General features: G+C 44.3%; 1 protein-coding gene across 4 annotated transcripts in view; it reads right to left on the minus strand.

Annotated features, from left to right (window-relative positions):
- kat6a (K(lysine) acetyltransferase 6A) overlaps positions 1-19,982 on the minus strand; it is a 70,328-nt gene that overhangs the window by 46,626 nt on the left and 3,720 nt on the right. The gene's annotated exons all lie outside the window — the stretch shown is intronic.

Below are 19,982 nucleotides of genomic sequence, written 5' to 3' on the forward strand. Positions count from 1 at the left end.
ATAATTATCGTAATAGCCTAATTTTTGTATAATGGTTTAGTTTAGATACAAGCCCAGGACTTATTTGGAGAAGGGAGACGCATTGTTCCAACGACATGCCGAGTGCTGCTGTGATAGAAGTTCTTACCTCGACATTAATTAAAGTATAGCAATGCATTTGTTTTTGGTTTAAATCAAATTAAGGTAGGCTACAAGATAAATGTGACACAGAGGGAGCTTTACCACGAGAGACAAGAATCCATGCATTGTTTTTACATTGCGTTGTCGGTCGTCAAGTCTCACTGTAAACTGTCTGCCTTGAGTGCCTTCACGACCAGATGAATCAGTTTCAGCTTGACCGGTTAACATTGTGTGATTAAACAGCTTTCTAATAGCGACTCGGAGCAAGTTAAAGTCAAAACTGCCTAGTGACTCCTCCAAGGCCTCTGTGTCACTGTAGTCTGGGTAAAGTCTGTGTTAACAGGCAGGCAAAGCAGAGCGGCAGCTGATTTATTCTTCATTGTATGCCGGTGTCGCGTGGGAAAACTAATCTACAAGCTCACAACGCATTGCATGAACGACGCATTTGAACTTTTAACTGGGCTCTCGTTTACACACGGCACTGTCGTATGATTAAGGGGACTTCTTCTGCCCCCTCTGACTGAGGGTTATGTCTCTGACTGAGGGTTATGTCTCACGAGACAAGCCGCCAATTAACGTTACGTGGCCCAGAGTCTCACGAGAACTCGCACAGCATTTTTATTAATATTTTTTTAAATTCAAAACTTAATTTTTTACATTTGGTTATTCTTTATTTCTGAATATTCTTTAGAATATGGAATATTCGTTGGCAGCACTACTACACAGAGCCTGAGAGGACGTAGAATGCGCACATGGACAGGTGGGTGCTGGGTTAAAGAGACTTCAGTTGACAGATGGATGGAGCCCGCACACCATATTACTGTAGGTAATTTCGACGTTTCGATCCTGTGGATATTCATCAGGTCATAAACTCCCAAATAAACTAACCTCAAAGTTGGTTCGATGTGAATATAATAATTATGTGCAATCTCTCCCTCAACTACATTATTTGGCTTAACAGTCTCAATCAAAAGTTAATTAAAATTTGTATCTAGGCCAATATCAATAATTCAAGGCACTGTGTCAAAGTTGTTTTGAAGTGCCAGTATCCTGACATTAACAGAGACAAATGCATACGTATGCTCCCAAATATGAGAAAAGGTGCAACGAGAAACTGCAACAAAACACACAGATAACACTTTTCCCCTCAGAAATGAATGAGCCTGTTTGTTGCAGAAGAACCTGAAAACCCTGACAAATAAATCATGTCTGAGTACACCTGCAGATTAGTTTTTCAGACACTAGATACAATACACATTCATGCCACACACACACGCACACAGAAACGTGAGGCCGGAGTAGAGAGGAAGGGATGACTCTTTCACAATTACTTTGGCCAGGAGCAGAGACAGGGGAATGGAGGAGGCCAACATCTGCCTCAAACTGGAAAGAGAGGTAGGTTTGGCAGAGCACAAACAAGGTGGAGTGGGTGTAGAATGGAGGCAGGTGATTACAGGAGACAGTAAACCTGTACATTTTAATAGGACACATGTTGTAGGTGTGCATTTCAGTTCACTGTATATTATTATAGTCTATAGGAACAATGCAACCCACATTCCCTTTATTCCATTTCGATGGTCCTGTCCTGTGTTCCTACAGCCTGACACTTATTACAGCAATATGATACAGTAGATTCTGATATTTTCTCAAGTTAAACTCAAGTTAGAAAAAAGGGACAATGCCATGACCACTGACAAAAAAAAAACAGGAAATGAAAGTTATATTGTTCATATTATCAGACTTTCTCAAGTCAAAAGTACACTGCCGACTGCTCAGTGTTATGGATGCAAATGGCTCATTATCCCGTCTACAAATAGTGTTAATGTTGAAAATCTGGATGTTTCATTGAGACACCCATTTTCTCTCCCCCTCAGTCTTCTTCATCTCTCGCTATCCCTCTGGACTTGAGACGGGTATGGCCGGGAGGACACATTTATATATTTTTTCTGAAAATCAGCCAATGCCCTTAATGGGCCCTTAGTGAGCAGGTTCGGTTAATGCACTCGTCCAGGGACTATGATGAACATCATGCATACACATTACATTGGCAGTTGTGGGGAATCAAACCGGTGATCTCCCAACATGACTTCATCCTTCCTATGGTTTGGCAACATTGTCAAACTACGTCACCTTTTAATTAGGCAATGCAGATGTATTTGCATTAGGCTTGAGCATGTTGATATCATGGGAGTAGGAGTCATATACAGTAAAGATTTGCACGAGTGATTTACGGTAATGGGGAGTGCAAAGGGGATCGTGTGCGTTTTCACACCTGTGGCTTGCAGAGACAGAGAGATGCATTTGAGACTTGATGTTAGCCTGCCTACGGGTCCTTGAGCAAGACACTCCACCTCTGGAATAGTGCTCTTGTAAGCCATTCGTATCACGATACGATTTTTCACGATATTTTAAACTTTTTCCAGAATTTTATTTTATTTTATATAATTTATCTTCCTCCGAGCTTTTTTCACATTTTACATACTACAACTACATTGTAAAAAAAAGTAGCATTACTTTTGACAGTGCAGAAACATAATTGCCTTCCTTGATGTATTAATGAGCATCAACGACCATCATCACCTGGGCACACACAGCTCCCCACTACAGTGCTCTACTACTGAAAGTGTAGAGCAATATGATGGAAGCTCACATTTCACATCACACACACCATAATTCATTAGCACCCCCTTTTTTTTTTTTTTATCAATTTTTTTATTTTATTAAATAGATTCACATCGTCGGGATTAATATCGATATACGATATAGCATTACATGCCTAATTTCCCCAGATGAGAGCACTTGAGCGCAACCCACAAAAAAGTACAATACAAAACAAATGATACAGTACTCAACTACAATTGGAAATCAAATTGGAAAGTTAAATGAATGCGATTTTCGTGGACTGTCTACATTGTATTAGTGGTTGGCTGTCTTCTTCGCACATAGCTCCACACAGGCAGCCATCCAGTTTGGCTGGCTGGTTGGTTCAGGGAGGAAGGAGACAGGGACAAGAGCTTGATTTATTGGGTTCATTTCCCTCTGACTCAGGCTGCGCTACTCCCCTCCTAAGCTAACCCTCCCTGAACACAGCACAGAGACACTACTAGCCATGGGGGGGGGGGGGGAGAGAGAGAGAGAGAGAGAGAGAGAGAGAGAGATGGAGGAGAGAAATGTAGAAAGAAGAGGTGATAGAGAAAAGAGAGGGAGGGAGAAGATTGAGGGACGTTCAGGGTACAGGAAGGAAGTGGGAACAAACAGGTAGAGAGAGAGGAGAGGAAGGGCAGATGAGCCTAGAGATAAAAAGATGGAACGAGAGAAACAAAGAGGGAGAGACTGAAAGACAGAGCGAGATCATGAAGAGAGGAGAGAGAGAGAGAAAAGGAAGAAGAAATTTAAAAAAAGCCTGCAGCGGCGGTACTCCTTTGCACGGCCTCCGTGCGACCAACACCTCAATCACTCCTGACATTTAACCCTCTCCCTGCCGCTTCAGGTAAATCGTTCTTGCTCGAGTAAACACAGCGAGGAGAGAGACAGAGACACCATCACATCGCCTTGCACATACAAACAGTCCTACTCCGGTACACACACACACACACACACGCGCGCACACATAAGTATGGCTTAATAACTGCTGTCCACTTAAATGAATCCGATAGATTGTATTTTTTATGGAAGAAAAACCTATTTTCCTCCCAATATGGGGACAGTAATGACAATGTTCAGAATTCACCTCAGTAGATTGTCCTTGTTTTTTGCTGTACCAGACATATCTGGCAGGGAGGACAGTTATTAAGCACAGTGACGTTCAACCGTTTCCTCACACCAACAGACTTGTTTGTCTGCGGTGGACAACATTCATCCAGTTGTTGTGCACAATATATTTTAAGCCTGTGTGTGTGAATGTGTGTCAGAGAGAGAGAGAGAGAGAGAGAGAGAGTTGTGACGTGCATGGCATGCACTGTTAAATAAGTGACAGGAGTCGTTGGTTGAGGCCAAATAGACACACCTCATGTCAACAACAGGTTCCAGCTGCATGGACTGACCGTGCAAGAACAGCCACCTCTCCGACTCCTTATACACACACACACACACACACACACACACACACGTAGAGAAACCCACTGTGACCTTGCTCATACACACGAGCATGCACCAACACTAGCAGATTTAAGCACACAAACATGTAAGAAACAAAGAAACACAAACACTCCTCTGCCATAATTAACACACCAACCCAGCCACTTGTGTTTTACTCGTGCACCACAATGTCAAACACACATGCAGTCTATAGCCCTGAGCAACGCATTGCAGAGTGTAGCACTAGCCTAGTTCTCGGACATCCTTGTGTTTTTTTACTCAAATCAAGTGCAATGATACTGGAGGCTAAGCAGCCTATTGTGTGAGGCCATGTAGGGAGACTATAGATTGATGAGCAGGGCTACCAGCGGTCTACTCCCTCCCATGTCCTTTAAAACACAACTGGCCAATTTACAGGAGACAGAGGGCAGGAGAAAGAGGGACGAGAGGAGGGGGGAAATGCATAGGGAAAACAATGGCAAGAGGACGAACGGATAAAGGGTTGAGGGAGAGCTAGTAGGATAGGGCATGAGTGGATGAGAGACGAGAGTGAGGGGGGAGAGGGAAAGGCGTTCCTGTTGTCCTTGTCTTGTTTCAAGTCAAGGTTCTCATTAACATGGGAAGCCAATCTCAGCCATCCCACCAATAACGTCGGCTCCCCAATAACTAGTCGCCCCAACACACACACACACACACACACACACACACACACACACACACACACACACACACACACACACACACACACACACACACACACACACACACACACACACACACACACACACACACACACACACACACACACACACACACACACACACACACACACACACACACACACACACACACACACACACACACACACACACACACACACACACACGTGCGAGTAGGCAAGTAGGTCTACAACCTATGAGCAAGAAAAGGAATCCAGATGTGACACAAGTGCTTGATTATCTTTTCATGGACAACACAGGCAGTCACATCTTCTGGCTGTGTGTACTCACTCACCCAGCCACTTTGGCATTTCATATTATTTGGTGGTTCTGACCTGAAAAATTATGATGCACCACTGAAATAAAACAAACAGCCCTGTAAAACATATAGCTCACAACGCGTATATCTATTCTACATCCGAGCATAGACATGGTAACGCCCCGCCTGCCTCTGATTGGCCTACAGACACTGCCGGCCTTACCAGACTTTACTCCGAGGTGGATAGCTATATGCTGGATAGTCTGCCGCGAGGTTATTCCGTGGTGGGAACTGGGAAATAAATAAATAATAAAAGTACGATATAATACAAGAGCTTGGCACGCGCAACAGTAACTTTATGTTTGTATCAATCATAGAAAACGGCATAAACAATATTAGTTTGCCTCATCTACAAAAATAACTGTTACTGTCGCGCGTGCCAAGCTGTCATCCTCTTGTACTTGTATTATTTCCCACCACGGAGTAACCTCGTGTCTCGGAGGACAGTCTGGTGAGACCATTGGGGCAAGACAGGCAGTGTCGGTAGGCCAATCAGAGGCAGGCGGGCGTTACCATGTCTATGCTCGGACGTAGAATAGATATACAGTTGGAGGCCATCGATATTGTCCTTTTCTTTTTGCTGAGGTTTGCGTGATCTGCGCAAAAGGACAGTTAACCCATTTTGGGCGGGAACCCCTTTTGGTGTTTTAAACATTGTTATAATTTAGCTATTGAAAAATAGCAGATCTACAAGCTCATAGCGCGCCACCGAGTGGCGCGCTACGAGCTTGTAGGTCTGCTATTTTTGAAAAATCGTGAAAATATTTAGGATTTAGAAGGATTTTTTTAAATTTTGAGGTCAGGCCTAAATGGGTCAAATGATAAGGGACAATATCGGTGGCACCCAACTGTACACGCTCACAACCCACTTTAGGGTCTCGCCCCGCAGAAACAATACTAGACCCTTCTGGCCTCCAGATGATAAAGTTTGTTTGTCACTCCAGAAGCCAGCTGTACACCCTGTGCTGAACCAGTATGCTATTGCTCTCAACCCACTCCAGCCCAGGCCCACCAGTCATTACAGCGAGGTTAGCGAGGGAGAACCACGCTAAATCACTGCATCAAACACTGGAGCCACACTGGCCGCACAGGCCCTGGCCCTCGCTTCCCTCAGCTGCTCCACACATTGCCTCCATTTGCAGGGTTATGGGGGTTAGCGGTACGCACACACACACACACCACGAACCATCACACTCACTTGCGACTACGCTGCTGAATGGCAGCTGGCACAGTGAGCATGGCATCACTGAGGCACTTAACGGTTCTCCCACTTGGTGCAGGCGGTTGAGATAAGGGCTGTGGGACATTTTCAGCAAGCTAATGTCCAGATGCTGCCATGATGCTGCTCTCTGTTGCCTTCTGATGCTAAATTGTTAATGATACCCAAACACCTGTATCCAGGCACCACTACTAGCCAAAGGGTTTAGGCAGGACACTATTGGTATGAAAGGAAAATCCTATTTTACCTTAAAAATAAATGCTAATTAATCTGGAAAATGTGTATATCAATCTCTCTCTCCAACAGAGGTTTTCAACTGAACAAATCTCTGAATTCAGGGATGAAACTAGGACACTACAACACTCTTCTCTTATTATCTAATATCTACCTGGGGATATCTATGACATATGAGGGTAAGGTTTCAGCCCGATCAGAGTGCCCTTTGACTACCATTGTAAAAATAAAGTTAAATATTTTAAAAAGTATAAAACGTAAAAATAAAAAATAAAAAAAAAGGATTAGTGAAGGGACTTCTGTGGCCTAGTGCACAGGACATTTGGCACTAATTGGTCCAGTGGTTTGTGAGATTAGAGGCCTCTGAGGAGCCACAATAAAATCCTTCCTTAAGATATATTTTTTACTAACATCTTGGAGTTCTGTGACCCAATCGGGCAATCGGGCCCTATGTAGAGAGACGAGTCATTCTCTTGACATTCCAGTTGCATGGCACTGACCCCGAGAGGCTTTCTAACACATTCCTCTTCTTTGGCCGCTAAGTATGATGGAGCAGAACTAAGTTTGTTGGCGGGAAGGAACAACAAAATCAGACACAGACTGTGGAACAAAGACACAGACAGACAGACAGCTCCTGGAGAGACAGACACAGACTGTCAGAGCAGCAGAGAGAGAGCGGGTGGCTACTATAGCACCGTCTAACTTGCCAAAACCAATTTCTTCCAAATCCAAATTTGTTCCTAAAATGTGTTTTATGGCAATAAAACACTGGAAAGGAAACACTTAAAGGAAACTAAACAACTTTACTTCAATAATTTACTAACAGAACTGTATTGCTTTTCATTTCTTAAATTATACAAATGAAGTTTGCAAATGCAAGACATTTGGCCTATCATTAAATATAACTCATTACCAGGCCCTCTGTCTACCAGACAGAAGGCAGGTGACACGTTTTAGTTTGGTAAAATGTGCTAAATATTGAAGAAAGAAACAGTTTTGTTTGTTTCAATAAGCATTTTGTTTGGTGGTGTTTAATGGAGGTATAAAGTCTATTGCTTTAAGACTTCACCAAGAGGTCGCAGATTTGATTATGTAATTTGTCATTTCTAGGCAACGCTTAAAAGATCTAAAATGTAACGGATCACACCTCAACGCATTCTTAGCTTGTAGATCTATTCCTTTTGATAAGAAACAGCCTCATTATATAAACAAACTATCTAGAAGCCAAACAAAGCTCTGATGATTTGATCAAATTAAATTTAGCGATGGTGTGCATGAGATATTTAAAATAAATTCCTCTTCCTTTTGTTACCAGCGGTTGCCAGGCAATTCAAGTGTGCATTTCAATGTTTCTGCTCAGACCAGCAGAGCACTGATCATGACCAGCAGAGCACTGATCATGACCAGCAGAGCACTGATCATGACCAGCAGAGCACTGATCATGACCGGCCAATCAGCTGAAAACCGGACGAGTTTGCTCGCCAGGTGATTGCTCGGTGCATCTTTAATACCTAATAATGCAAATGTCAGCAAAGGAGGTATTTGGTATTCATAGTCCCCGAGTGACTATCCTAGAGGTAAACAGTAAAATCCTCTGTTCATTTGACTGTGTTTGTAACTTTGTATATAAATAAGAGTACTGAAGTCTGGACGTCACCCCTGGGATGCAGAAGTCATTTCTCTATGGAGAATAACATTGGATCATCTCAATGAACAAACTGTCTCTGCGATATCGTCGGAGAGGTGGCTCTGTATCGTTATTCGTTTACGATAGTCAGTCACTCATATTTCATACAGTCTGTTTCTGGTGAAAATTTAACAAATTCTGCGGCAGTAACATTAGCGTTTTCTTGCCTTTAGTTGATTCTTCATATCCATACCAGTGAATCGGGAATTCGGGATCATTCGTTTATTTTTGGAACACAGTTATTTATTTATTTTAAATGACAACAAAAGCAAAACATTTAGCAGAAGTCAGTGTAAACAGATAAATGAGAGTATAGTATAAGATCACTACAGTATTATGAGGCATTATCATTACGAAGCATATTCAACACATCAACATTCGTTAAGAGTTGGGTGAAGGGTCCCCAGACTTCATCATACATTACACTTTTTTTCTTCAAAATATAAGTTATCCTGTTAGCACAACAGCTGCTCATTTCCCTGAGCCATTGGCTCGCTCGTGGTCTCTGAGTGTGTTTCCATGTTAGAGCAATTGTGCGCTTTGCTTGGAGTAGTGACATGAGAATCTGTTTATTCCTTGGTATAACCAGGGTTACCGGGTACAATCCCAGTATGACCAGGGTTACCGGGTACAATCCCAGTATGACCAGGGTTACCGGGTACAATCCCAGTATGACCAGGGTTACCGGGTACAATCCCAATATGACCAGGGTTACCGGGTACAATCCCAATATGACCAGGGTTACCGGGTACAATCCCAATATGACCAGGGTTACCGGATACAATCCCAATATGACCAGGGTTACCGGATACAATCCCAATATGACCAGGGTTACCGGGTACAATCCCAATATGACCAGGGTTACCGGGTACAATCCCAATATGCAGAGTTTTGGATCCAATGGTATCCTTACATCTAGCATTCTATAAAGTATTTGTAAGATCTCGCTCCAAAATGCCACAATCTCTCTGCATTCCCACATACAGTGAAAAAGTGTTAATGAGGGGAACAAAACATGAGCCAGGTAGGATGTGTAAATTCCGTCAGACTTTGGTGCTCTAAAGACCCGTTTTTTTTTACAGCTGGAATAGTCCAGACCCAGAGTTACAAATGTATATATGAGAACTGAGGATTTAACTGTGAAACTAGAAACAGTGCCCTTCTGGGCACAGGTCTCCACCAGGAGCCTGCTGGGCACAGGTCTCCATCACTACAGAGATGTGTACCGATTTGGATGAAATCTGTGAGACTAATGTAAACAATGTGTTTTGCAGAAATCGGCCTCATGGTGGCGCTATAACCGGCAGATGTGGAGGGATGCAGGGAGTCAGGGACAATATTTGTCCATAGCCTCTAGGGAGTGTGCATACAAAGTTGTACACAGATCGATGCAGTTGTTGGTAGAATCCGGAATTGCCCAGTTGTAGTGCCACCATGCCGCCGTTTTGGAAAGAAATATGCGGCATGGTGGAAATGTGTGTGTATAATTTCATGGAAATTGCACGCTGTGTGTGATTTGTGGCGTTTTGTTTGATACAGACCAATCATGCGAGCTTTGGAAGCCAATCTTAGCCAATCAGGATGGAATATGGGAAATGGTACAGATCAGTGTTGATCACATGACTATGGAGATAGTGTATACCGAATTGCGTGATGTATGGATGAAATGTGAACGAGTAATCAACAGAAATGTGTTTTGCCCAAATCGGCCTCATGGTGGCGCTATAACAGGCCGTTGTGGAATATTTGGGGCAGAGGTTCGTCAGTTGGCATCCAGGGAGTGTGTGTGCATATTGTGGCATGGATGGGGCCAACGTAGTTCTGGTCCATAGCTCTAATACGTTGCATTTAGAGCTATGTTACTCTGAACTTCAGCCTCTCGTCTTTAGCATAAATAAAAAGAACGTTTTTGCTACTCACCAAAATAAAGGCGGGTTGTGTCATTAGAAAGCCTACTTTCCTTAGTGGAAGCACTCTGAACCCCCCACCACACGTATAAACGGTACCTTTTGGCCAAAAGAGGATTTTGTTTCCACCGGAAAAAAATACTTTTAGTTACTCTACTGCGCCTTCTACCGATATTGCCCAGAGAATTGCCTCAGAGAATATTTTTCCTCCGGTGGAAAAAAAATCGCTTTCTGGCCAAAAAGTACCGTTTATACGTGTGGTGGGGGGCTCAGAGTGCTTCCACTCAGGAAAGTAGGCTTTCTAATGACACAACCCGCCTTTGTTTTGGTGAGTAGGAAAAACGTTCTTTTTATTTACGCTAAAGACGAGAGGCTGGTCTGCATTCATGTGAGCGGCGGAAGTTGAGAGTAACATAGCTCTAAATGCAACGCATTAGAGCTATGGACCAGAGCTAGGGCCAACGGTGCCGGAGATTAGCTGGTAACGGACGGACGGACAGACACACAAACGGACAGACGGACTACGCAGCAAAACATACTCTCTCCCCATGCCTTCGGCCTGGTGGAGACAATCAAGAACAATCTAAAAAAGAAAATGTGTCTGTGAATTGGGGGGCACACATAAAGGCCGGATGCTTAATGTAGCATCTCAATTACCATTCCTGAGCAATGGTCTCATTAGCCAGGCAGCCAGCATTAGCCAAACCAGTTAAGAGGGTCAATGGGACATTTGGTAGGAAATCACCAACACGCACGCACATACACACGTACTACATCTATGTGTGTGTGCATGACAGTAGGGGTGTATGTTTATTCATGTGTAGGTGTGTGAATATGTGTTCGCTTGCATCAATAATAAAGTATAGCATGCTGAATAAGTCTTCGGGCTCGTGTGTATCGGTTTTGGGTTTTTTCACACGTCCCCACCATGACACTGCAAATCAACAGAGGGAACTCTGAGTGACCCCACTCCAGCTGTTGGAGAAGAGGGCAATCGCAGGGCAGCAACATCCCTCTTCTCTGCTATGACGGGATGGAGACACACACACACACACACACACACACACACACCATTCACTCACTCTCACACGCAGACACATATAGACACAAATGTTTACGGATGGACAAATGCACACGCACGAACATGTGCACACGTGCACACAAACACACGAAGGCTCAGCGAGTGTTCGCTACGGCCCATCCCACCTAATGGCCATAGCCTCATACGGCTAACGGGTGCTCAGGGAGGCAATGAGCTTTGCTATCTATATACCCCTGACCTCTGGTTGACTTCTCTCCCCCATTTACCTCCCCCTTCATGGCCTGGCAATGACCCCCTATTAAGGGGAGAGGAAAGAGCAGGGAAGGGTGGGAATGGTGCTGGTGGTGGGTGTGCAGGGGAGAGGAGACGTCTAGTTTGAATGGGAGTCCTCTGACACAGCCATTGGGGTGTTGAGTACACAAATCTCCCTCTGATAGGGTCAGAGCCAGTGCTTGGCCATTTGTTTTGATTTTTTTTTTCTTCACACAGCAAGAGTGGTCTCTGGTAAATCATAACAGCCAGCAATCATGTGCAGCAATACGGCCCTGATGAGACTGTCAGACAGAGAGAAAGAGAGCGAGGAGAGAGATTGTGAGTGATCGTCAGCAATGCCAGTCTCTCTCTCATGCATCATTTGTAGGACATACAGATCACACTTTCCATCACTTGGATATACACAATATCACACACACATACACATGCCCCGTTCACTGCATAGATTTCAGAGCATCAAAACAGCCAGCTGAAGGTAGGGCTGTGCGATATGACGATATACCGTATAGCGTCTGGACAATAGAAAATGTCTAGTTTAATATGAAGCTCTATCGTTTACATTTATATCGTCGCAAAACAAGCTTTACGGTAGTATTTTACGGTTTAAGGTACGCTGCTAATCTATGCTACTATTGCATAACAAAAATTAAGGGAGACGATAGCTGAGATTCTGAGCAGGGTAAACGACTGGTCACTGTTATAAATTCAGGTTTCATGCTGGTCAAATTGATACTCTGTGGGCCACACATAGTTTTACACGGTGATGTTGTTGAACAAAGAGCTTTGTGCAAACACTTCTGCCTCATTCCTCCTACCTGCAGTGTTGCTGCTTGTCTTGTTGTTCCAAATAAATGACGCGTCGTCGTCGTCTCCCTCTATCCCCTACCTGCAGTGTTACGCGTCGTCGTCTCTCACTCTATCCCCTACCTGCAGTGTTACGCGTCGTCGTCTCTCACTCTATCCCCTACCTGCAGTGTTACGCGTCGTCGTCTCTCACTCTATCCCCTACCTGCAGTGTTACGCGTCGTCGTCTCTCACTCTATCCCCTACCTGCAGTGTTACGCGTCGTCGTCGCTCACTCTATCCCTACCTGCAGTGTTACGCGTCGTCGTCTCTCACTCTATCCCCTACCTGCAGTGTTACGCGTCGTCGTCTCACTCTATCCCCTACCTGCAGTGTTACGCGTCGTCGTCTCTCACTCTATCCCCTACCTGCAGTGTTACGCGTCGTCGTCTCTCACTCTATCCCCTACCTGCAGTGTTACGCGTCGTCGTCTCTCACTCTATCCCCTACCTGCAGTGTTACGCGTCGTCTAGGGATGCCAAACGACTCATATTTGGCCAATCGATAAATCGAGGCCGCAAATCGACGAGTCGATCGACTTTTTTTCCTATTTATTTTCCATTCTTTTTTATTTTTTTATTTTTGTTGTTGCTGCGCAGCAGTTGAGGAGAACGCAACTATGCATTCCTTTAAGCAACACAACTTCTGCAGCTGCATCCATATGTTTAGAATTTGCATCAATGATCAAAGCCCAATAATAAAAAATAAACTTTATTTTGTAAACAACGACACTGAAGGAGCAGCGGCGCTATCGGCTGCTATGCTATCAGCTAGTCCCAACTCAAGTGTCTGCAGCAGCCTGTCACAAGTCCCGTAATGAACTGATACGGGACGCACGTTGTTCCGTATTTTAATGTCGGGTCGGGGAATAAATACAGTATGAATGACGGCGGGATTTATTTGACAACGCTGTCCTGCTTTCTTCACGAGAAGAGAAGAGCGCTCACAGCTCAGAACAGAGCGGACCTGTCTTTGAGCGTGAGCAATGAGATGCGAATTGCGAACCTGGGGTCTGGGGGCTCAGAGCTGCAGCCATTGGCTCATGATACGAGCACACGACCAATGGGACAGAGCATTCAGTGTTGCTAAGATACCCTTCCCCTTCACCCCACACCCTTGGACGATGGCGCTCTAACTGCAGCCAGGGCATGCATGTGAGGTGCGGCGCTGACAGGCGCAAAAAAAATAAAAAATAAAATAAAAACGATTTTTCGACTCATACGTTTTTGAGTCGCGGAAGGCATGAGTCGAAAATCGAGTCGATTTTCAACTTTTTTCAACATCCCTAGCGTCGTCGTCTCTCACTCTATCCCCTACCTGCAGTGTTACGCGTCGTCGTCTCTCACTCTATCCCCTACCTGCAGTGTTACGCGTCGTCGTCTCTCACTCTATCCCCTACCTGCAGTGTTACGCGTCGTCGTCTCTCACTCTATCCCCTACCTGCAGTGTTACGCGTCGTCGTCTCTCACTCTATCCCCTACCTGCAGTGTTACGCGTCGTCGTCTCTCACTCTATCCCCTACCTGCAGTGTTACGCGTCGTCGTCTCACTCTATCCGCTACCTGCAGTGTTACGCGTCGTCGTCTCACTCTATCCCCTACCTGCAGTGTTACGCGTCGTCGTCTCTCACTCTATCCCCTACCTGCAGTGTTACGTGTCGTCGTCTCTCACTCTATCCCCTACCTGCAGTGTTACGCGTCGTCGTCTCTCACTCTATCCCCTACCTGCAGTGTTACACGTCGTCGTCTCTCACTCTATCCCCTACCTGCAGTGTTACGCGTCGTCGTCGTCTCACTCTATCCTCTACCTGCAGTGTTACGCGTCGTCGTCTCTCACTCTATCCCCTACCTGCAGTGTTACGTGTCGTCGTCTCTCACTCTATCCCCTACCTGCAGTGTTACGCGTCGTCGTCTCTCACTCTATCCCCTACCTGCAGTGTTACGCGTCGTCGTCTCTCACTCTATCCCCTACCTGCAGTGTTACGCGTCGTCGTCTCACTCTATCCCCTACCTGCAGTGTTACGCGTCGTCGTCTCTCACTCTATCCCCTACCTGCAGTGTTACGCGTCGTCGTCTCTCTCTATCCCCTACCTGCAGCCTATTGAAGATCGTTGACCCTCCCGTCTGAAAGTTTAACAAACTACACTGAGCAACAGAGAGAAAGTGTAACAGTTTGAATCCCTATACAGAGCTTAAAAAGAAACGTAACAACTGAGCAGTGACATAAGGTAATATATATTTTCGTTAGACAATGTAATGTAGACATAGGCCTACATGTACTTTTGTGTCTGAATGGGAAAATCGTATTTCTTTATTTTGCTTTTAGTCATAATAATAATTTTAATAACTGATCTCAATATAAATATGGACCCATATTAAGACAATAAAAAACAACTATTTCTTAGATAGAATAAATAAATGCATATATATATATAGTATATCGTTATGAGATTTTGGTCATATCGCCCAGCCTTAGCTGAAGGTGAGACTACAAGCTGGACAAGAGCTTATGTATGAATTGCTAGACACAAATGTCAACATCCTCTCCTCTGTACTGCAGCAACTGCATCCTCTGTCTGGTAGACAGGACAACGGATGGCCATGGCATTTGGAAAACATTCAAAATAGAAAGTAAAGGACTCATGATCTAAATAAACCAAGATAATGTTATCAAACCAAAACAGTCCTCTTCATACCAATTTTTCATACCACAAAACCGCTGTGGCCAAAGATCCAAGCCACCAAAGACCACACTACAATACATACTGTACACTTCAGACAAAGGTCTTCTCATTATCCCCGCCACTAAGCTGCGAACCAAAGGAGATCGAGCTTACTCATTTGTTGCTCCTACGCTGTGGAATGACTTACCACTCTACTTGAGAAATGCAGTGTCTGTTGAGATTTTTAAGAAGCTACTTAAAACTCATTTGTACCGCAAACATTTCGGTTTGCTTCAGTGATTGTCTCAATCTTTTGTTGATTTCTATGTATTGTTCTGTTTTTTATCTATTTCTAGATACTGTCTCTGCTGCTCTGTTTCTTATTTCATTGTTGGTTTATCTTTGATTGTGATGTTCGTTTTATTCCTATTATTTTTATTGTACAGCACCTTGTAACAACTGTTTTGAAAGGCGCTTTATAAATAAAATGACCTTACCTTACCTTACACATGCCATAAAACGAATCAAACGAATGTAGCATTAACAGTATGAAGTGGAAGTGAAACTCACTGCTGGATTGTAGGTGATAAACCATGGCTGATAAAATATGCAACTCTTTAGTTATACCACCATGGTTCTTGTTAAGCACGTTTATACTTAAAGATAATGCATTAGGGGTGCCGACAACCAAGTGTTTAAGGGGCACTGGGCATACCACATATAGGCTCTAATGTAGCCTGACAGCGAGTCGCGGGTTCAATTCCCGAGCTTGACAGCCTTTTCTGCGTGTGACTCCCCATCTCTCTCCACTTTTCCAGTCACTCTCCACTATACTATAGAAATGAAGGCAGAACAGTAAAAGAAAACACAAATCAATCAATCAACTCCAAAGCAAAGTTTGTTGCAATCTGACAGTTTTAAAGGGGAACATTTTACTGTCATTAAAACACCTTAGAGCTCTAGTTCACCGCTTCTACTTCAAAGTTTTGAGCTCAACAAGAACCTTTACATGAGGCTTGGAGTTGGACAGTGAGACCCGTTTTCCTTCTTATAGCAGTGCAACAGAAAAGAAATGGGCATTGCCAGATGTTAGTTCAGTAGTCAGAGAACACACTAGTGGGAAATGGGAAGAGAAATTATGTCTGCTAGTGCTAATCTTGTGTGGTGGTGACCAACTGACCATCTGCGCCAAGCAGGTCACTGTGTTAAACAGGCCTATGTGACGTATTGCCTGTTCGCTCTCTGGGCTAATCCTAGAGAGTGAGTGAGTGAGTGAGTGAGTGAGTGAGTGAGTGAGTGTGTGTGTGTGTGTGTGTGCGCTACCAAGTAAAAAAGGTAATTTCGAGCCCAGACATAGGCCTTCTAAAGTGAGAAACACACAGGCACACACACAACACGGCCAGGTAAAGCTAGGACCAGTACAAAACAGCTTTGCGTTTCTACTTTTTACACCACCTCTAATGCTGCCTGTGCATGTCTCATAGGCTGCAACTTAAGACAACATATGGCCTGTTATGCATCTTCCTGTGAGTGGCACTCGAAGATTTGTTTACATGCCGTTCTCCCCTGTGGGCATGCATGCATCTGTGTGGCAGAGGGCATGCTAATGTGTGGCATTTGTAGGTTCATGTAGCTTCTGTTTAGGTGTGAATGTAGCACAAATCATTCAGCATGTATCGTAGTAAGAATCGTTTAGAATCGATTGTGTCTGTGTCAGACATAATTGGTGTCTGCACATCTGACAATATATAATACCTGTATCACATGTATCTTCAAGTAAAGTAATGGTTGACACTTCCGTTCATGTAATGCTCATTTACAAAGTGTATGTATGTGTGCGTCCGTGAGTTGTGTATCTGGGTGTCCATCCCATGGCCCTGAGCAGTGAACGGCTGCTTTCTCTGATCAGGTTACAACAGTGGGTGTGTTCCCTGGCTCCTCTGTCGCCTGCATGTCTGCCTCTTCCCGTTTCTCACTGTCTCAGTCCTTCTCTACCCTTCTCCCTCTCTTTCATGCTCTCTAACTCACTATCTTTCTAAATCATTCCCTCACACCCTGTTGTTCACACTTGCTCTTTTACTCACTCTCTGCCATTTTGCTCTTTTACTCACTCTGCCATTTTTTTCCCTTTTACTCAGTATTCAGTCAGAGCAGCATGGAGCGCAGTTCATCGGGGCCTCTTAGCTTCCAACATCTCCTCTTTTCTCTCTCCCTCACTTTGTTCTTCCTTCCGTCCTCTTTCTACGCCCGTTCTTCTCTCCACTCACCGTTTCTATTTCCATCTTCCGCCCTCTTCCTCTAGCCTCCCACTCACTTCCTCCCTTCTCGCTTTCGCAGTCTCATTCTGCCTTTACCAGTCACTCATTCACCCGTTTCTCTTTCCTTCCCTCTTTCTGTAACTCCCTCCCTCTCTTTCTTTCTTTGGTCTCCTGACAGGGACCAGCCCTGCAGCTGGTCCACAGCCCTGCAGGAGGCTGGGGGCCACGTGATTCTCTTCGGTAACCTCCTTCTCTTAACCTGACCTCCTCTGTCTCTTCCTCGCTCTTCTCCTGTACTGCAGGCAAGGAACGGAGAAGTGCCCTGGCAGCCACGCACCTTCGTTTCACAATGCCCACCGTGGACCACAAAACACAGACACACTCACAGCCTGCCACAGCAATGCTACACTGGTTGGTTATCGGTGTTCATTGATCTCTCTCTCGACCCCTTGTCCCTCTAACCCCCAATTTAATTTTAAAAACATATTTGCTTTATTCTGATGAGATCTTCTCCGTTGCCAGCTTTGATGCGTCAGGTAGCATGGTATACACAAAATCACAACACGCTTTAATTCACACAAAGTTCTTGCATAGTGTCATTCCCCCAGGGGAGGCAACTTTGTCATATGCAGGCCACAATGGCCAGTCCATGTTCAACTTCGAAACCTGCCACAACTCAACCACGCACTGATTTTTAGAACGTCTAAACGATGTTACCTGCAGGGATGAGAAATGCATTTTAGCTCCGACTAGTAGCTTAGTAGCCACAGCTCAGAATGAGACACTACAGTATCTGACTAGTAGCTTAGTAGCCACAGCTCAGAATGAGACACTACAGTATCTGACTGGTGGCTGACATTTATTTTCCCTCTCTAATTACATCACTTTCTTATAGGCCACAGGCCGCATGATGGCCGATGCAACCAGGGTTTGACAATCCATGGATTCTATCTGTGTTTTTGTGGGGAAAACCATGCTTTAAATGCACTCTGTGGCACATTTTAGAATGACATTTCTTCAGTAAATTAACCCTAGATATGCCTCCTATGCAAAGGCTGTCATCCCCTCGATACCTTTCTATATCCTTCCGTCAGGATGTGATGTAAGCTACAATATAAGAGAGTAAGAGACTTCGTCTCTTCGTCTTACACTCGTGGTTTGAGGTCTGCATAGCGGTGGTGTTGCCAAATGTAGACACGCCATGGATTGTTATCGTTTCTGTTTGGCATGTTTTTGCCATTACGCAGGTCCATGGCAAAAGGATTCTCCAACTGCGCAGTTAGGTGGGGCAGCAGTTTTAAATGGTTTGGTAGAGTCTAGACATGTCATCTGAAAACAATGGGAGTGAAAACGCTTATCTATACAGTTCAGACATGCCATCCTGTCCATCTCTTGCAATTGCGCGCGCACGCACACGCGCGCACGCACACGCGCGCACGCGCACACGCACACGCGCGCACGCGCACACGCACACGCACACACACACACACACACACACACACACACACACACACACACACACACACACACACACACACACACACACACACACACACCTGAAAGACAATCGTGAATAAACACAAAGAGACCATCCTCAGCAGTATCAGCAATCGCTGGGTCAAATCCAATAGGCCGATAAGAGTCTGATGATGCAGAGCAACTGTATTGATTCCATTGTGGTCATTACTTATTAATAAATGTTTACATTTCTGCATGAGTGTAATAGCTGGGTTGAGGGCTGGAGTAGTTTAGTACAATTAGAGTTCCACAATCTCACATTTAAAAAGCACTTGTTCCTAAGGATGGGCATTTGCTGTTTGGCATTTGTTGGAAACACACACTTGGGAGTGTTGCTGGTTTAACGTAGTACGACATATTTAACAATAACATTGCAGTGCATATAACTAGCCTTGGACACAACTGCATCATTAAGTTGTACAGTATGTAGCATAAACGACTTCAGCACTTCAGAGATAACAAACCAAACGTATTGTATAGACAGAGCTTACCAGCCAGGTGAACAGTGCTCAAATAAAACAGCATTAGCAGATCTACAAGCTCACATCGTGATCCGTTTTTCTCCAAATGTTTCCCACAACTCCCACTGCCTTGTAGTTTCCTAGCTGACTCTTTACAAGCTACGGTCTGCTTATTATCCAAGTTATTCTTAATTTTTGGACACTGTACACTGTTATGTTTAACAATGTACCTGACCCATCCTTAGTCCCTAAAAACAAATTTGGGCTAAAAACTAATTTCTCTTTTTCCTTGTTCAGGAAACTTAAGGGGAACATTTGGAATGAGACCATACTATTTCTACAGATTGACACTGAAGTGAAAACTTGTTTTGTTCGCTTCAAAACATTAACAGAGCACACGTATTTCTCAGAAACAAATCACCCATGCTTTGTGCCTCTGCCACAGTTGTAATTTTAACAGGATCTTTGTGATCCAGTCCAAAACATCTGTTGCCATCAGAACATGCAGTGTTGCATTCATTTGAAGTAAAAGCAGCCGTGTGAGTGTGAGGTGTCCGTTTAATTCTCCTCTACATATTACACCGTTTGCTGTCAATTGCCAAAATGAGTGCTCTGCAGTGTCATACTTGTAGAGTTTCAACATT

The sequence above is a fragment of the Electrona antarctica genome (assembly GCF_951216825.1).
Source record: "Electrona antarctica genome assembly, chromosome: 12".
Lineage (NCBI taxonomy): Eukaryota > Metazoa > Chordata > Actinopteri > Myctophiformes > Myctophidae > Electrona > Electrona antarctica.